We start from the raw sequence: 21,868 nt of genomic DNA on the forward strand, positions 1-21,868 counted from the left end.
GTTATGGACGAAAATACCCCTTTTGAACCAAATTTGATAGAATTTTAGAATTTTATTCAAATTTAAATTGAATTATAATAATTCAATGACATTTGGAGCTTAGTAACTAAGTTTTAACCTAACAAACTCGATTTCAAATAAAGAAAAAATAAATAGCACAAAATAAGGAAAAACCCTATGCAAGGGCATTTTGGTTGAAAATTTTGGTCAAGGTTGGTCAACTAGGTCTGAACCAATGTTGACTAAACCTATCCCAGCCCACCTAGCTCGTGTAAATGGGCTAAGATTTGTCAAATTAGAGCCATTAAACTCTCTTTAACTCATTTTACGAGTCTCCAAGGTCTTAAGCAAGTTCCCAAGGTGAGTTAAGGAGGTGGTTGAACCCACCTCCTCCTCTATATAAGCCTCCTCTTGGCTACCAGGGGGGAGGGGACGAAAATTTCAAGCACTTCACCAAGTTCTAGCAGCCAAGGAGCTAGGAGGGAGAAGCCAAGGAGGAGAAAGAAGATTCGTCCAAGCCTTCTTTCCCCTTCTCTCTCATTTTCTTCTTCATTCCCTCTATTCGAATTTCCTAAGTGAGGGTGCTTAAGTGAACCCTTACTTAGAATTTTCGTGGAGAGAAGCTGCCTTCTTTTCCACTCAAAATTCTAGCAAGCTATTCTTTTTCTAGCTTTGCTAAGCTCGAATCCAAGCTTGGATGCTTGCTTAGGATTGCTCGATTTAGAAAACAAGCGAAGGCGAAGATGAAGTATCAAACCGACCGCAAGGTAGGTGATTTTAATCAATTTCTCATCTATTTAGTCTTCTTGTTGATTCATTTTAATTTTAGCAATTCGGGGGAGGGGTTTATTTTAATTTATTTTATAGCTGAGAATGATGTCTAACTAGGGAGAACCTACGATCAAATGTACATGTTAATACATAATGCATGCATGTGTCAGTTTTTCTAAAAGACTAACCCATGTATCAAATTTTGAAAAGGGCCCCAAGGCCACGCACATTTCAAAACAACAAGCTTAAAACTATTTTGAACTCCTCACCATGAGAGAATCCCATGGTGAGAAAGAGTGATTTTGCTGCAACATATGTGATGAAAACACCTATTAGGGATGGATACATTCTTATGAATGTGATCCACTCTTGCATGACAATATTATGGATGAATTAGCTTGAGTATTGTTGTTTTCCTTCTCATTTGAAGTGGTTCGGATTCTTGTCTTTCAATTTAATTGATCAAGGGTGGTAGAGGAGACCAGAAATAAGTTTTCAATCTTCCTACGTAAAAGAACCCAGCCATGAATCATCATGATTCGTGAGTCATGCAGTTGCTTGATTAAATTCCATTTTGAAGAGTAAGATACGTATATTTATATATTGTTATATATATACACGTGCAATCTCTTCTTAAAATTTATTTTCCTCTTTTAAAATCAGGTTGGAATACGTTTCCAAACTGGTTTTTAAGAAGGGGATCATTTTGTTGATTTTCATAGTGCAAGGCTATGAAATCATTTTCATTTCATTTTTATTTAATTTCAGCAATCCATGCGTAAAATGTATGCAAGTTGCTGGAATGAGACCATGCTTTATGGGAATTAGCTTAAGAATATCAAATTTTATATATTTACAAAGCCAATTTTCAGTCATAAAGTGGTTATATTTTGAAGGACAATAAAAAGGTTCTACTCCTACCTAATCGGCTCTTTAAATCCTTTTAGAAATTTCTGATTTCCTCCACCAATTTTCAGACTTACATGTGATTGATTGAGTCTCAAAAACAATGTAAAATAACATTTCAAAAACCATAGTCTTTGTACCCCTTAAAGAACAAGATCAAAAGTGTTTTCATAGTCCAAGAAATGAATGGATCTTCTAGGACAAGAATATGAAATTTTGTTTGATTTAGGGAAAAAAGAAAGATTCTTACAACTCCATGATATGAATGCGAACATGTGGCACATGATTTTGCCAAATTGATTCTTAGTTCATATGGAGTAAAACTGAATTTTATCATTTCCCTAAGAGTCGAACACTCTTAGAATCAATATTTTAATTTTTATCGATTTAAATCAGAATAAAATCTGATTTTATGATAATTTTGAGGAAAAATGATGATATCCACATTTCCTCCACATTTTAAAGCTTGATTTCATCCTCATTTGCCTAATTCTTAATTGTTTTGAGTTTGTCATCCATGACTCAAGCTTATAGACTACATCTCTAATTCATGTGCTTTATCATATAATAAGCACATTTAGAGAAAGTCTTACATTTAATAAAAATCAATCTTCATGCATAGATTGTATGACGTGTGATTGCAATGAATGAATCACAAGAAGTTAAGTTATTCAACTTTGAGTTGCGAAAAGTGACCAAGTTATACAACAAGAACTTGTAAACTTCACTTAATTTCAAAAGAAAACACAAGCAATGCATTCACAATCTTGGCCAAACTATGTTTAGAAAACAATATGTTTTCTAACAATTTGGAACCTATGCTCTATCAAAAGAAGAACTCAAAATCAGTTTTGTTTGCTAAGGAAACTTAGCTATTTTGCCAAAAGTTGATCATCATTTCAACTCATCATATTGAGTTCATAACAAAGAACTCAATCTCAAGTCTTCAAAATCCTCAAAAATGTGGATTTCAAATCAAATGACATCAAGACAAAGGTTTTTAAATTAACTTGACAACTCTTCAATCTTCAAATCCGTTTTCAAAACAAGTTCAAGTCACTTATTCAAATAGATTTTTGGTTCTTGAATCCAAAATCTCAATGCACAAGCTTATAGGATTTGCATCAATAACTCGTACATGATACAAGTATTCCTTAGTCCTTGGTCCAATTACCCCTGTTAAAGGTGGTAGGAATGGTTGGACCTCGTACCGACGAGCGGATCCCTTTCTCTTGAAATTTTTTCTTTAAAACCATAATTTTAAAAGAATTTTGTTGATTCGCATTTTGACCCCCTTTGAGGCAAGGGTGGGGGTGCGAACAGGGTCATTGGAGCATTCTTTTTCACAAAGAGTGACCAGCGTTTCTCACCCCTTATCAATGAGATACAATCAGAAATTGCAGCAAAGAAGGAGAAGAAGAAGAAGAAGAAGAAGGTGAAAGGTATGTGCCCCACGGGGGGGGGGGGGGGGGTTGTGGGGAGTTGACAATTTCCCATACTGTTTGTTCACAGTAGAAGGCTTGTAAAATCACTTGAATGGTGTGGTGATAGATATTGTACAAGGGCTAGGGTGAGTCCTCATGTGGCCAAAATGAGTGTGCTGTCCATGTTGCTTAAAGAAGCAGCATGGCCCTGAATAAGGGAAATTAAGTGGAGGTTGAGGATTTTATTCAAAAGCTAGTGCTGGAGAAAAATGGGCAGGTTTGTATGCATGCTCACAATTGCTTCTTTCTTTTATTTTTGTTAGAAAAGAGATTTAGAACCGTCAATGATCCACTGTTTTTTAAGTTTTTTTTGGAGATTACTGACAGCCAATTTAATACAGCACTTCTGCAGAAGCTGGAAAAGATGGATGTTATAAACCTGTCATTCAGGAAAAAAAATTATTGCTTCATCATCATCCTTTTATCTATCTTTGTTTTAACTGTGAAGTGTTATATTCATAAACAATGAAAAGGAAGGGCCTCAGCCAACAAAAGCATATGCATAAGCAACTCAAAAATTCTACGAGGAGTTTTATGAGAAGAATATCAAGGAACAGCTTCAAAAGAGAATTCCCTAATTTTCTTATCTTAACGTTGAGTTGATAAAAGAAAGTATTCAGGGAAAATTGTCTGATTTTCAGAACCATAGAAAACTGTGATGAGATGGCTAAAACTGTATGTCTTGATAATTTCATTGGTTTTCATTAATCTCAACCTATAAACTTATGGTGTGGAATTATATTAAAACTTCATAACAGTTTAACCAGAGAGTACACCTAGTTTCGTATTGGCAAATGTTGCAACATTGAATAAATATCGTCAGTAGTTTAACCTGGTAAGTTTTTCAGTAATCTGTCCTCAGACCGTTGCCCTGCAAGACCTCCAAATGATGTGTGGGGATGACATGCAACAACATCAGATGCAGGTAATTAGTTTTTAGAGTCTCTTATAATTGTATAAGGAAGGTGCACCCATTTGGGAAGCAATAGCTGATTTTTTTGGAAAAAAAAATTAAATATTTAGTAATTGCGTTACTAATTCTAATATGTAACACATTTAATTTTGTTACTAATTACAATTTGTAACTCAGCTACTGCGTTAGAATTTATTATAAAAAATCATTACTTAAAATAAATGCTAACACATGACATTTTTGTAAGAAAACCCTTTTGTAACGAGGCCTTTAGTAACAAAATTGGAAAACCATTGGCTACATTAGAAAAGACAATTACTAATGCAAATTTTGCATTACTAAATGTGCATATCCTTGTAGTGCCATTAACATTCTTGAATATACTGAGTTGTGATATGAGGAATAATAACATCTTGAGCACTGTAGAACATTTGGCTTATTGTCGTGAGGAATGAATAATACATGCAGACATTAAATAAGGAAATATACTTCTTGAAGAACTTCATGGTGAAAAATTGCATTTTTTGATATTGCAAGATTCTTCCCAAAAGACACAACTCATGTTGCAACAGCTATTGATGGAAAACTGTAAGCTCTCAGGCGTTAGGAGGTCAACAGTGTGGGCAAAAGGAGAGATTTACCATGGAAGGATCAGGTAGCAGCTGACCACAAGCTTCCAGAGCTAGCTTCCCCATCTGTTAACAGGAAATATATAAAGAATTGAAAAATTATGCAGCTGTTACTACTGTCAAGTTTCTCTTTAATATATGACAATACTTCATATTACCAATTGGTTCTTATATGGAGTTCCTTCTGTTTCTTTTTTCTTGCTATGAGAATAAATAGTAGAGGGTACTGCTGAAGTGTTGGTGTTGTTGGTGAAACAGTTGCAGAATTTTCGCATGGGTGGTTCTGGCCGTCTTCTGTTCCAGGGAGCCTGTTGAGGTGCTGGAGGCAGCTGCTTGCCTGGGCTACAGAAGGCACATTAGTTATTTTTCAAATTTTATTGGGTTCATCTATTGAAAGATGAAGCAAACAATATTTTGGTGATAATAAAAATTATTTTTTTTTTGGGAATTAGTTGTTTCTCTCCCTAGGTCTTCTCCATGTGTATATATATACATACATATATATACATATATATATATACACACATATATATATATGTATGTATATACATAGACATTTGAGGAATATTGGTTGCTAGAGGCTTAAAACCTTACCCAAAAGTTTAGTCATGGTAGCACTATCATTAACGGTTTGAAGTATTTGGAGGAATGGTTCGAAACTGTTGCTGCAAGCTTTTACCAATGGTCCTGGGTGCCAGTGCTAAAAAGGCACTCTCTTGCAGTTAGTGTGTTCGTGTGAGAGAGAGAGAGAATGAGAGAGGGAGACAGAGAGAGCATAAGAGAGGGACATAGATGACTTTCAGTGGTCAATATATGGATTGATTGCTTTCACCATAGACGATGCCTCTATCAACTGGCAATTCACTCTGCTACCACAACTCTTGGGCAGCAACATGATGTGTATGTGATCCCAAGAGATGCCTCTCCATCTATAAGATTCCATATCACATGCACTGGATGAGTAATTTTTCTTTTGTTATGGATGATTTTCATATTTAGTTCTTGTCCAAATCTTTTCCTTCAAGTGGCAGTCAACTCCACTCAGATTTATAAAATCCATGTAAATGGATTTTTGTTTCTTTTACTCTTTGGTTGACAGTTGATATTTGCCATAGTTTTTGTTTCTTCGAATTGAAGTTGAAACATTCAAGAAGGAGAAGTGATTCCTTAATTGGTCATGTTTAAAGGTAGATATGTTACACCCACTATACAGAGTGATGAGGCAAAACATGTAAATCTTACATATTTCAAAAGTGAACAATATCATAAGCAAAATTCAAAATCTAGAGGTAACATACTAATTCCGAATGAGCAGGGCTTCCCACTGCCCGACATAAAGCCGAAGCCCCTACTTGAGCCCTCATCCTCCTAGTGTATAGGGTCTGCATGTAGTGCCTCGGGGTGCTGCCCCTGCCACATTTCAAGTTGCATGTCAGTGGCCTCTATTTTCAGAACAATGAGTTGATATCCTAGAGATTTGAACAAGCATTTGACTTCCAACTAGCTCAGCAAGAATCTACTAGAATCCTTAAACATATTATTCTTAGAGAACAGTCATTCTTATCATATTATAATCTATCAAGTTCTAATGTGGAGTTACTAATTAACATTTCCAAGGAAAAATCATATTTAGAAAGACAATCTAAGCAACTTGATTAACTATAAACTTATAGCATAGAAAATGAAAAATAAGCAATAATACAATTTTTAATAAATTCTACTCACCATGAAAGTAATATTTTTGTTCAGTATGACCTCTGGTTGTACTCGTTTTTGCCTAGAGGTAAATAATGTGGGTTCAATAATAAAACTTCAGACATAGACCTCAAATCAAATTCTACCAAGCATTGGGTACACCCTCTTACTTTTGGCCTGGTTAGAACTACCGTAACCCATTTTAATCAATCTCAGCCCTAATCTAGAGGGAATCCCCAAATTCTAGCCTTACATGCTCATTCAGCCCTCTTATTTCTAAAACCTCTATAAATATAAGCAATGCATCCAAACGCCTAATATATTAATTTATAAAAGTGAGATAGAAATTAAAGAAGAAACATAAATTCAAAATGACTTTACCTCTCTTATTCATCATCCTCTTCTTGTTCTTCTCTACTTTTCTCCCTCTCTATTGTTCTCTCTCTCTCTCTCTTTCTCTCCCTCTCTCTCTCTCTCTCTCTCGCCCCCTGCCCCCCTTCTTGTGTCCCCCTTTCTTATTTTGTCTTTCTATGTCTTGGTTTTTTTTCAAAGTAAAAGGGAGAAAAGGCAGTTGGGCTTCAAGAAGCCTTTTGCACCTCTAGTTCATGAAATAAGTCCATTGATCTTATAAGCCCCCTTATAGCAAGGTCAAGTGGAACTGCTTTTCCTCTTTAAAGGAAATTTTTGTCCTAGAAATAACCTAACCTCTTAAAGTTTATAAGGATGTTGTGATCACCTATTGTGTTCTTGTTCTCATGCCACAACTACCTCTGGTAAATAGGTCCATTGCTCTTTTAATAAGGATACAACTTTTCCATGAATGATGGAATCTTTTTATCAAGAATACACACTAGTCTAACTAAATAGGTCAAGTCCTCATCAATTGGATAGGTTGTTCTTTTTGCATATATAAATGATTGTATACTTTCTCAATATCGATACATAGAAGACTAAGAATTTTTTATGGTTCTGAGGTAATTTAGTCTGAATGCCACATCACCTATTTTCTTTAAGATTTCATATGGTCCAATGCACCTCAAAGTTAATTTAACATTGTTACCAAATCAAGGTCTAATTCACTCAAAACTTAATTTATCATTGTTACCAAACCAGGCTACCCCTTTGTAAGGTGAAACCTTTTGAAATACTTTATTTCCAACTTCAATTGAAGAACTTATGTACCTATTATCCCCATAGCTTTTTGTTTGATCTTAGGTTATTTTCATGTTTTATTTGATCAACTTGACTTTTTCTTTAGTCTTAATAACTTCCTTTCACTCACTTTATGTTCACACACAAGCATCCTATATCTTCTATCATAAAGAGCTTCATAAGGTGTCATTCCAAAACTTGATTGGTAACTATTGTTATAAGCAAATTCCGCTAAGGGCAAGTGTATATCTCAAGAGCCCTAAAATTTTAGTATGCAAGCGCGTAATGTGTCTTCTAATGTTTGTATTGTTCTTTTGTTTGACTATCTATTTATAGTCGAAATCTACTATTATACTCAGTTTGACTCCCAAAACTATGTGCAAACTATGTCTGAACTCTTAAGTAAATTGAGAGGTCTCTTGATTGCTGTTCATTGGGACAGGACAAACAAGATGTCCTATCCATCACACTACTATCTTGTCCTCATGGACAATGATGTTCCTTGTCTACCGTTTGGTAATTTTAGATACAAAACACTATGTTCCTCTTGTCCGGTGTTTGTTTTGTATATGTTTGTTATGTTTGTTCTATCTGTCCTGTCTGGCGTTTGTTTCTATTTAGTTTGATCTGTCTGTTGTGTCCAATGTTTGTGTCTTCCATGGCTAGTTCTGTCAGTTATGTCTGTCCTGTCTGGTGTTTTTTTATATTTTGTTCGAAACTATCTGTTCTATCTAGTCTCTGTGTCTTCTATGATCAGTTTTGTTTATTATATCTATTCTGTCTGCTATATGATGACAAGAATATCTTATTTTTTGAACATGTTATATCAAAACAAGTATAAAAGTCATAACAACATGTTATATGTAAATCAATACGTTTGATAACATGATCCATAATATTATAGCAAAATGAACTCTTTGAATAGATTCATATATATAACAAAAACAACATTACTGTTAAATGTTCAAACATTTATATAGTCACGAGTATCAAGTAAAATTTTGAAATACAAATAGTTTAAAATGTTCAACTGTTGTAAGCCATATGTTGGAATACATTGACACAAAAATAGTTATAAAACTTAAGAATAAAGCTACTAAAAATACAAAAATAACTATAACAACTGGCTAGATTATTAGTCTTTTGTCCTAGACACTACTCTTCCCATCGAAACCATGTAATACTTGAGAAGATGCATCACTGTCTAGTTCCTGCATTTCAAAAATTAAAAAGATGAACAAATAATTAGATTATCACCATAAAGTATTAAAATAATCAAGTATAATTAAGACAATGACATATAATATAATAAAAATATTAGGCAATGAGTATCTTACTTGAAACATAATCATTCTACATCATTGAAATAATTTGCTCACAAAGTCCATTGTTGCTACCACGTAGTTGTGTTTGTTTAGTATTTTCATCATCATTTATAATTTCATTTACTTCACTATCATTTATATCATCAAAAGGAAATTTTTGAGCATTTGGATTGTAGTTGATTATAAATTATGACGAATGCTGCTTGTATAATTTTTACTTGGGTGGATATAGGATATGACACATGATTCTTCAAAATCAGAAACCTTGCCTTAAGCAAACCAAACACTCTTCACAGTAGGGGGCAAAGATGAGTGTTTATAGTTGTACAATTCTTCTTTTCTCTCAATTTGTCTAGATCCAGACACATTAAACTCTGATCGATGGTACCGGCTTCCTCTATATAGAGTTAATAAACCGACAATATTTAGATATCCAATATCGACAAATAATATTTACGTATTTCATAAACAATAGTATGTAATATGTCAGTCAAACAATTAAATTCATCATAGTAAATTTAAACCATTCATGTTTATTTTCTTACCATGTGGAACTTCTAATGGATGAAGATTATCTTCTAATGCATTGTACAATACTCTTGCATCAGTTGCACTTTCCTTTCAACTGGCTAGTATGTAGTAAAACCACATATTGAATTTCACCACTGTTAAAGCATTTTGAGATTAGAACCATTTTCTATTTCGCGAACAATTTTGGCTATCTTTTTAGACATATACTAGAATATATGTACCACCCATTGCTCACAAACAGCTACTGTCGTATCATCTCTACATCTCATGTGTTCATGTGAAATACAAAGAATTGCTTTCAAAACTAAGTTGAAGTACTTACTAATTGTTGGTCCTGAGTGCTGAAAATCAGACTGGGCTTGTCGATTTCTTTGATTATGTCCCAAAGTAACGACAAACGTCACTACTTGTTCTTCAATTGTGATTTTTCTTGAATCACACAACTCCCTATTTTTTAACAAATTACATAATAAAGCATATGTTCATTGATCCACTCTCAATATTTCTATACAATTTCTTGAGTATTCATGCATATAGTCATGCACAAATAGGGGCCCTGCTAGTCAATCAGTGTGTACTAAATTTCTAGTAGGTCAACCATGACCTTTTAAGCATTTCATCATCAACTACATAATAAGAATAAAGATAGTTGTGGATATTTCATCCATCCTAATAATAAATACACAAATTTATGAGAATAAACACTATCTAATTACAAAGAATTGTGAAATAAAAATCAATTGTAAGAATGAATTTATAACCATTTATAATACAAAAAATTAAAAACATCAAAAATACACTATTACAAACAACTAGAATATATCACAAATTATAACAGATACACACAACAAAAGTAATGCATAATTACAAACCTCCATAACGATACTTAGTTACAAACATTACATGTTGTTAGCCAATCTACATTTAGAACCAGCTAACCTGCAATCATGTGGCATCATAAGAAAAGTGTTTCCTTTATCAAAATTGAAAAATAAATCGACTGATCTGAAAACAAATTATTATCCATTTTCTCTTTTGCATACATGTTCTTCAATTGTGATTTTTCTTGAATCACACAACTCCCTAATTTTTAACAAATTACATAATAAAGCATATGTTTGTTGATCCACTCTCAATATTTCTATACAATTTCTTGAGTATTCATGCATATAGTCATGCACAAATAGGGGCCCTGCTAGTCAATCCGTGTGTACTAAATTTCTAGTAGGTCAACCATGACCTTTTAAGCATTTCATCATCAACTACATAATAAGAATAAAGATAGTTGTGGATATTTCATCCATCCTAATAATAAATACACAAATTTATGAGAATAAACACTATCTAATTACAAAGAATTGTGAAATAAAAATCAATTGAAAGAATGAATTTATAACCATTTATAATACAAAAAATTAAAAACATCAAAAATACACTATTACAAACAACTAGAATATATCACAAATTATAACAGATACACACAACAAAAGTAATGCATAATTACAAACCTCCATAACGATACTTAGTTACAAACATTACATGTTGTTAGCCAATCTACATTTAGAACCAGCTAACTTGCAATCATGTGGCATCATAAGAAAAGTGTTTCCTTTATCAAAATTGAAAAATAAATCGACTGATCTGAAAACAAATTATTATCCATTTTCTCTTTTGCATACATATCCCTTAATAACACCTGTAGTATGTAGTTTGGGTTTTCACAAGTTGTCGTATGTACTCACCAATGGTTTCAAAAGTATCATCATTTATAGTTGTGGAAGTTCTTGCTCTTTTGTTTCCCCATGCAGTTAGAGGTTTCTCCCTAAGTATGAGCATTGATATCCAAGTAGGTAACTGAAAATTATTCTCATCTTGTTTATGCACATTTATTTGTACATCATCTAGTGCTCTACTATCTATGCCACTCATATGGTCACCCAATGTAGTAGAAGATCCTCAAATTTTCATTGCATGCTCATAATACTTCCATGTTGCTGGCAATTTATAGTTTTTTCTATTTGGGTACTTTTGTATATACTCTTTCCACACGTTATCATCTGCTTGTATAATTTTTTTTATTTGGATTCCACACAAATCTTGAAGCATTGAGCATCTCTTTCATCAGTTGCAAGTCATTTTTTGCTCTGTTCAGTTTGTTTCAAATTTTTTCTAATGTAAACATTGGTCCATATGCTTCAACCAATTTTTGCTCAACCACCTTCATAACTATTTCTTTTAGCCCACCTGATGTCCACATTCCAGAAATCTTAGCTTGCTCTAATATCATGTCAAATAAAAATTGCACTTGATCTTCATCCCCTGTAGTTTGTCTTGGTGGCTACTCATTTAATTGTAATAGATAGAAGTACAAGAAGATCAAGCAATTTAGTTATATGAAATAAGTTTCAACAATTGACTTGTTGTGCGAATAAATAAATATACAACAACAATATTATAAGCCAAAGCTAAACATAATTCTTCATGTATTGTAATAGATGATAAAGAACAAGGAAGAAGATCGAATGATGAAATATTTGCAGAAATGAGAAATACCATACAAAAAACAAAATTATGTACAACATTCACTCAAAATGTGAGAAAAATTCACGCCACAGCAGATTGCACACATAGCAAGAGTAAAACATCTAGATTTGGCAATCACAATTCAAGAACAAACAAGAATATATACATTTCCTAACCACTATACATGCATACATGCATAGGCCGAACAACTGTGCTCTTTTGAGATGCATAAGAGATGGCCTTATTTTAGACCCAAAGCTGCCTTATAATGAATTTTGACACAAGCCCACCAATATATATATATATATATGTATGTATGTATGTATGTATATATACGTGTGTGTGTATATATATATATATATATATATATATATATACGCCTTATTTTAGACCCAAAGCTGCCTTATAATGAATTTAGACACAAGCCCACCTATATATATATATATATACACACACACACACACACACACAAAGCAATAAAAGGATCAATGTGTGTGTGTGTGAGAGAGAGAGAGAGATTAAAAGAGGTGGTATGGTCAGTGAAACGAACTTTTGAAGAGCCTGGTGGTTTGGACGGTTACAGGAAGACTTTATATTTTTAATTATATTTAATTTTTTATCATATTGATAAATTTGAACAATCTTTTTGCTAAACACTGCAGTAAAAGGTGGCAGATTGACATACATTAAATTTTAGTTAATTCGTTTTGGTTCTGAGCTTACGTGACTGTTATCAACACTACATTAAAAGACTGCTTGTCATTTATTGCTGAGCTATACTTTCAACAGTAGCAGCAGAAAATTTTGAACTCTCTAATTGCTTTGGTAGGATGTGTCAATAAAAAAATTTGTACTGAAATGAGCTTTATCAAAAGGAGCAGGAGAAATTTCTGGACACTCTAGTTCTTATGGTAAGATATTGCCCAAAATTTGAGCAATCAACAGCAGTTACTGCAGTTTATAACATCCTCCTCCTCCTGCATTTATGTTTCTTTTCATAAAGAAAATTTTCTCTTTTCCTCTATCTCCAAGCTGTCCATGGGGATCCACCTAACCTTTTTCTTTTATTGCTTTGGTAAGTAGATGTATTTGATAAGTTTTATCGGAAAGGCCATTAGTTTTACAATCAACAAGCCGCCCTTCAACCCCCAAAAGACAGAGAGCAATAGTTTTGGATCGATACACACTACCTCTCTCTCCCTCTCTGTGGTGGCTAAGAAGAAGGAGGTTCTAAAATTCTTTTTACCAAGTCAAGGTATGACTTGAGGACCAACCTCATCTTGAAGGCATGACCCGAGGAAAGAGACACTCAGTCTCAAGTCTTCTTCTACACCACCATTCAAGCTTGCATCGGACTAAAACGTTCCAGCAGGTCTGCTGCGGGTCTGTCCAAAATACTGCACTACAGGGTCCTTGGATTCTCTACGTCCTTTTGTTCCTCATGTTTGAAGGTATAGAATACAAGAAATGCTGCTTGTCCCCCTACCAACAATTGAGCAATACTTTTCTTCAATAGTAAAACTACGATTTGTGCAACTTATAGGCTGAAGCTCTAGGCCTTAATGACATATTTTACAATGATATGATGTCTATTGAATGTTGTTGGATGAATAGGATAACCTTTGGGCTACCAGTAATTACTAGGAAGAAATTAAGACAAGTTCTCCCTGCTTCAGCAGGCTTTGCTGAACATATGATATTGCTAACTACTGATTATAGGAAGAGGATATTTAGGTTCGTATTTGAGAGGAAGATAACCTTTACGCAAATATTTGAATTTTTCTTAAACATTTTAGGATTTTTAAGACACTAAAAATGTTCTTGGAATCACAACTATTTCATGGTAAATTAGTTTCTGTTTCAAACAAATTTGCTAAGTAAAAGTGAGGTATTTATCATAATCTGCCACTGAGCTTGCCCTGTATTCCTTTTGACTGCATAGACTAATGTCACATGTTGAACCCTTTGTAGTGTCTATATTTGAGCAGCACACAGTGCCCATTATGGGCACTTCTTAATTTTTTTCTCCTTTTCTTTCTGCCACTGCAAGCAGGCTGGTGTTGTCCCATTGAATTTGTTTGAGATGAGAAAGAATACAAGAATAAAGAATGAAAGGATCAGACAAAGACAAACTCGCTACTAACACGAACACAAAAGCACAGGCCAAACAGGACTAAGAAGCACACTCAGGAAGACCTATTAACAGAATAATAAACTCGAAGGACAGAAAATCATCTGAAACCGCCAGAATTTCATATCCTTCGTTCATACAATGAAATCTGTCGATGTAGACATTGGCACCTAACTAACTGTCCTGCAACCACCTCTTCCACCTCATGTTATTAGATTTTACAGAAATGGATTGCACATGAGTGGGAACTGCAGCTTAGGCTTGCTCTAAAAGTACCGCCTTGCCTAGAAGTCAACAGCCCTGAGGAACCTTGCATACTTCACAGCAACTAGTCTGTTACACCAAAGGACAACACTGCAAAATGTTTCTCCCTTCAAAACAAAAGTTGCAACTTCAATCGTCCAACCTTCCATATATTTTAACAACCAGATTGGGGTGAATGTTTTTGACATTAACCACAGGCTTAATGATTCAAGAATTTGGCTAGACCAATTCTGTTTTTTAAATGACTCAGAACATGCATGCCAAACTACATGCCTTTTTTGGGCAATGGTTATGCATTGCCCTATATGAAAAGCTTGATTACAGAATAACCAGATTTTCCAAACACTAATATTGAAACAAAGAAGCCAACACTTCCTCCATTCTTTGCAACAAAACTTCTTCCTCTTCCATCAAAGGAAAATGGAGCAAAAATCACAAGAGGGACTTTTAGTACACCAAACAAGGATGTCACTTTTAATCAGACTGCTTTTGAAATAAACAGAGCATGAGAAAAATAGAAGGCTTTGATCTTCCATAGAATCTCTACATAGTTTGCATGAGAAGCTAAGGCAACCTCTAGTAGTTGCAACCTAGCTTTCGTCAATGATATTTTATATATCATTTACTAGATGTGAAGCTCTAAGCCTTAATGTCATATTGTACAAGATTAGCATCCCAACCGTTTTGCATCGAGACATATTCATCATACAGAAACAAACAAACTCCAAATACAAACATGAAAGTGTCTGACTTCTTTTCTCACGTACAACAAAAACTACAAATAAAGTCATTCTCCTATACAAAACAAAGAGAAGGAAAATACCACATTATGTGGTTAACGAATTTACAGAGTAACAACAGATAGAAAACCTAACAAGCACAAAGAGAGAGAGAAAAAGAGAGAGAGAGGGGAGAGAGAGAGAGAGATGGTAACAATTGCTCTACTAGTCATATTATTGGTAACAATACAGAGAAGATGCCCTTAAAAAATGCTTTGCCTTGTAAGCTTGTAAAGAAAGAGGGCGAAGGGAAAGAAAAATATAAGCACACGAATATGTTTTTCAATAACATTTCGAGGATGCTATAAACATTTTGCCATTTCAATGGCATGGATAGATACAAGGAGGAAGGAAGAGAGACAATGAGAGAAATAAAGAAAAGGGAACCCCAAATCAATGAAAAGGAGCAAAAACCCTAGTTACTACAAATCAGAGACAAATAAAGGGAGGGAGTGAGAGAGAAAACAAGCGAAAGAGAGAAAAATGAGAACTGGACCTCACCTGGAAAGAAAAGCTATTCATGGCAATGGAGCTCCTTGCAGCAATGAAGGTGATCGGATGACCCGTCATCAATGGAATGGGGGAAGGAAGACACGTCGGTAGATGGAATGGAGGAAGAGAGCAACAGAGAAAGTGGGGGAGAAAGGTGTAAAGTAGTGGGCATGGGCGAGGGGGAGAGATAGTGGAGAAGAAGAGAAAGAGAAAGGGCGAGGGATGCTCAGGGGTGGAAGGTGTGTTCTGTTCCACGTTGTTCCGAGGGTTAGCTCGAAATAATATGGAATAGGAGGGTAATTTATACCCCTGTTCAATCGTCCGCTGTGTCCATCTTATACTACGAACGGTGTTTGATAAAAAAAATCGACTAAACAGGACATGCATGTTTCATTCTATGTGTCTTGTAGCCATCAAATGCCCTCTGAGGGTCCCTATCAACACTATAGATGCTGGTACACATGTTGCCTTACTATCTCAACAATGAATAATTGGATTAATTTGTCAATTGTAACTTTTCTCTTAATTGCTAAGATGTATGTAGATTTAGTATCAATTTATAACTACCTAGATAGCTTAATTTCCACTTTGATTATGAGGTAAATAGTTTACGTGCAAAATTTTTGAGATCTTTCACATAACCAATGAGAATTGATTTACTGAAATCCATTAAATAAAACAAAGGTGAGGTCCATCTTGTCGGCATGAGGATTGACTATTGTAGATGCCTTTATCCAACCAATTGATCTAAGGACTAAGAGTACATCATTTGAGACCTAAAATGCCTAAGCATTAGGTCACAAACCTAATGAACATTGTGAAACACAAAATACATATGTTCCTAAATTTGAAAACAGGATTTGGTTTTGAAAGCTAAGACAACTCTCAAGGCAGTGTCCTAGGTGAATTGATGATAATGCCCTTGTCATCGTCAGGTTCATGCCATAAAGACTTATGACTACAAGATGTATGCAAAGTGGTTTTGTAAAAGCGAATAAAAAATAGATTGAAAATCGAATTGTCTTGAAAAATTGGCTTTCGAAAACAAATTTGAAAATTATGATGTGTTTTGAAAATGTGCCATAAAATATGTTAATGTGTTCAATACTTTTGTGCAGTAGATATGACTACTACATGAAAGATGTCGAACCTACTTGATTTCTTGGATGATGGTGCACATGTATGAAGAGCATCTGTATTGATCAACACATGGAAGAATTGAAATAAAAAGATGCATGTGATGCCCATGAAAGAAAAACACTAGATTCACTTCAGAAGATGGTCAAGCACCTACATGCAATGCGTCCTAGTCTAATGATGGAAAGTTTAATTGCTCCACTTGTATTCAAATTGATTATACCTTACTTCATTGGCAATGTAAGCAAAGGAATACACAATCTGGCAAAACAAAACAGCCTTGCACACATAAGACAAACAAGAAAATGAAGATGATGTATGCAACTAAAAGTAAGTCCAATGGCATTGTATTGTCAAGGGAATGTTCTCACATATTATGCATCACATTTCCTGCTAACTCATGTAGATCCTAAATGAAAAGCCAAATAGATTATCCAACTAGCTGGTCCCAACCAGCTGAGCAAGTTACTTCAAATTAATGTGAAACTTGACACACAAGCCCTAGGCAATCTAGATAAACCACTCAAAGTGATAAAATGAGAAAATGGTGCATGGAACTTGACTTATAGCATCACAAAGTTGAGAAAATTTTTGAATTGTGCAGAAATGAGATTGTGAATTGCAGAAAATAGACTTAAAAATTGGACATGTTTGGGATGTCAAACAATGTTGGTTTGACATGAAATTTGGATTGCGACTTTTAGATTGTCAAAGAAATGCACCGAGGTGACAGATTTGAAAAAGCTGTCAGGACGAAAGAGAAACGATGTGACAAACAAACATTAAAATTCTGGTTTAGCAAAAGAGAATATATGATAGTACAAAAAATTATGCACAGTTCTAGCATGAGAGATGTTGAGGGCTATTTCTATGTCATGTGGAGGCCTTGTATAATTTAGTAGAAGTCCTGGGGTGTTATGTTTTTATTTGTATTTCTTTTGTGGACTTGATATGTAATTCCTTTTAGCCTAACATATTCCCATTAATAATGGATCAGGTTAATAAAGTGAAGACTTATTTTTTTTCTCTCTAAGTCTGCGTAACATGTCACATAATATTAGAGCCTAGTTTCCCTAGGTTGGTCTGATGCTGGCAGGTCCACTTCTTCCTTCCTTCTTTCTCCTTCTTCTTTCTCTTTGGTAAATGTCTGATTTATATACATCTGATTGCTGTGGGGAGACTATTGCCAGTGGATTATCTGCGATCTGATCGCTCCTCAAAGTTATGTTACAGTGAACATAATTCCCTAGACGGCCATTGCTGCTATTGATAGTAATGGATCATGGTTGGTGAATTTCAAGAAGTATTCTAGGTCATTTTGGATCTAATGCAGTCTTTCAAAGTAGACACTCCAAAGCGGTAGAATTGAAAAAGGAAATCAGGAACTTATTCAAAAGTGCAACCACTCGTAAGATAGAAAGCCACACTACTCTAGTTTTAGAAATGCTAAAGTAATCACTCAGGCAACTTTGAGTGGGTGAAAGGACATCACAATGACCTCAATTTATGCTAAAATTTTGTAGGACGACTACTGGTATATAGTTGAACCAATCTTACTTGATAGCATCTGCAATATCATTCCTTAGCACATACTTCTAAATGAGGAAATTAGGTGTTTGATATAAACACTATATTACGAAAACATAAATTAGGTCAATCAGTCAACTTGAGACAGTCTGCTAACAATTATAACGACATGAAAATGACTAAAAGCTGGAAAGGTTATAGGAAAGGAGCTCCCAGCCCATTCATAGACCATTTATTTAGCTTGGATTTTCTATGAAGTTTGAAAGTTGGGGATTTGTAGCTTATGTGTAAAACCAGAAGAATGGAACAAAAGATATATTTATGATGTCAGCTAACCAAGTGATTAGAACAATACTAAATCTCATGAAAGGGAACCAATGACCTCTAGACATGTAAAACTAATTCCTCAAATCAAGAAATTATGATAAGACACCATAAGACACAATAGAGAGAGATTAACGAGACACTATAAAGTTTTTTGCACTATGGAATTCACATACGCTCAGAATTGCACATTTGGAAGAGAAAACAAATGACTAAACAAACTCTAGTTAGGTTCAAAATTGACACCTAGACTCTACATATACCAGAGAAGAAATCCTTCCCTGCTATATCACTGAACTACACCTGTGTTCAGGACAGTAACATCCAAAATTTAGGCATTTATTCACATAGCAATTTCTGCAATAAAAATAGAAATAGGTTCAATGGAAACTGGATATAGGGAACAACTTCCCTTTGGCATTGAGAAATTCCATCTGGTTTGTAAGCTATGACAGCATGAATATGAGCAAAAGTTTTTGCAACATGAATTTCTTTAGTTTATGTGCTGGACATAGAAAATTAGTTGTTGTATTTTACATGACACAAGGAGCAAATGGCTTCCAAAACACTTGAAAATGGTGGCAAACGAAGATAGACATCACAGTAGCTCAAGTGGCATAGGGAAGCCAATGCGCTTGAAGTATATGAAATGGCATGTCTCTAGTTTGATTCTTGCGGGCATTACACCTTTGCATTTTAAGGTGGTGGGGCACAATATCTAACTTCATGGGTGCACCAATACCATTGTTGACTTTGATGCAGACTTGGTTCCCGGAGGCAGGTGAATGAGCAGGTATTGGGCCCCTTTTATAGGCAGTGGGATTTTAGCCTCTCACTCAATTGGAAAAAATAAACATCCTAATAATTCCAGCACCTATTTAAACATTGAAAAACTCCTCTCAGAATAAAAGCTATGAGCTCCATAAATTGACCTAAATTTTACTATATGCAAAGAATAGTGTATTTGAAACTAACATGTTACATAAAAATTTTATATATATGGGTGTATGCATATGTGACAATCGTTACTGATATTATGAAATTAAATATGTAATCACGTAAAAGCACATGACCTCGACCTAAATGCATGATGATGAAGAGAAATGAAACATATGCATTGAACTCATGCAGAAGTAGGAAAGCAATAACGATTAGTATTTTATTGGAGAGCTTTCATCCATGGAAGGAATGAGAAAGATCTCTCAATAGTTGTTTTATACATGTAACATGTAATAAATACATGAAACACATCTTAAGCAAGTAAAGTGAATGTCAAATGTCACCAAAAGCAAACTGGACTCAATGTGGATACTGTAGGGAAAACTCCAAGTCCCTATGAACTAACATATTTTAGCTGTTATGGAGGCTACAGAAATGATGTTGGAATAATTGAAGTTTGAAAGCTCCTGGAAGCCAGCCTTCTTCTCTAGTTCTTCCTCTTCATCCTACTTTTGTCTTCTTCTTCTTCTCCTTAATTGTTCTTATTGGACGTGGAACTTTGAAGAGGCTTGTCAGGGGTGACATTTTTGGTGGAGGTCATCCACAAACAAAATAAGGTGGGGCATCCCGCCTTATAACTTCTATTTATAATGGAGGCTCGGGCATTTTGGTCCAAAAAAAGCTAGGGTGGGCAACTTTTGGCAGCTCTAGGGTTCAAGCATTTTAAAAACATGTTAAACGCTACCTTCAGTGGATAGGGTTAATTTTGGGACATGTTGCATGATCTTATGACTCCAGATGGCATACACATATATTAAACCCAATTTTGGTTTTAGAATTTGAATCTAGAAAAGCAATTTGGATCTAAATTTCAGATGAAAACCTGGATTGATGATCTAGATTAAGGTATGGGATGACGATTCAGATACAAAAACAAATAATGGATTATAGATGGGTTTGTACTATAGATTTGATAGATGTTAGATTTGAAATATGGGTTATCCCTTCTTGGACCTGTTAGGTCAACTGACTAGGTTCAATCAAGTCAACTGAGGCTGGCTGCAGAATAGGTAGGTAGCCTCAAGCCTACTAAATTGAAACTATACTAGATTTGAGATTGGGTTAGACTTGGGTTCAATATGGGCTTAAGCTAGATAGGTCCACAAGACTCCAAATTTCCTTCCCTATGGGCTTAAGCCAGATTGGGTAATGAGCTCATTTGAAATCGTCAAAACATCAAAGACTTCCTAAAAAAATTGTTGAACTCAAACTTACTAAACCGATACTTTGGAAAACTTTGGATGATTATAGAATTTATTGAACATTCATTGAGGTAATTTTAAGAGACTCTTATTATATAATTTAAGTATTTTTAGTAGGTGGTTGAGAAATTCTATTCTCTGCTAGTTTTAGAGGTAGATTCACTTACAAGGGTTTGCTCACAATCTTGGTTTCCTATGATGGGTGGGGAATGGATCCTTAAGCAAGTGGTCCTCTCTCTCTCTCTACCTCTCTCTTGTTTTTAAATGCGTTCAAGCATCTCCCAGCATGGCAAAATAATGACTAATCATTAACCATGGCCATGAATAGGTAAAGTGGAAAGCCAATTATGACCAATTGGAGGCTCTGCAGACTGGCCTGACTTGACCTAAGCACAAAAATGGCCCATCATGCATTTCATAGTCAACCTATGACATGGTAATCAACCATCCATGCACACAAACCATAATCATCAAATCATTAACAATGCAAAACATATCTAAGACTAGCTGATCATCATAATACAACTAGATAGGGACATGGATTTCAATAAACCTACTTAGACAATGATAACTTATCATATGACAATCAAAATAAGTGTTTGTGTTTAGATTTTCATGCACAAGTCCTATAGAATTATCAAGATATCTAGCTGAAGCACTTTGCCGTTATAGATGCAACAGAAGGAAAAAGGAGAACATGGACATTGACAAACAACAATGATATGCATATCAAGCAACAATCCTAATAAAATATTAAATCTCATGACAATTAGTGGTCACCCTAAGACATTAATGGTATCTGATTAGAAAAGAGATACCTACTCACCTAGGAATATTAAACTCTGTAGTTTCTAACACATCACTTAGAAGCATGAATTCCAGCATTTCTACAACCAATTGGAACCCATTTTTGCCTGGCATTAGTATTGAAATTCCTAACAAGTGTCTCTCCAATGAATTCTATGATTGTGGAACCTCATGCTTAAATTGCTCCACAAATTTTTAGCAAATTTTCAGCCCACAAGGATGTGATAGGGTCTCTTATTCTTGATAGCACAACAAACACATATTATCATTGTGCATT

Source organism: Nymphaea colorata, chromosome 12, assembly GCF_008831285.2.
Source record: "Nymphaea colorata isolate Beijing-Zhang1983 chromosome 12, ASM883128v2, whole genome shotgun sequence".
Lineage (NCBI taxonomy): Eukaryota > Viridiplantae > Streptophyta > Magnoliopsida > Nymphaeales > Nymphaeaceae > Nymphaea > Nymphaea colorata.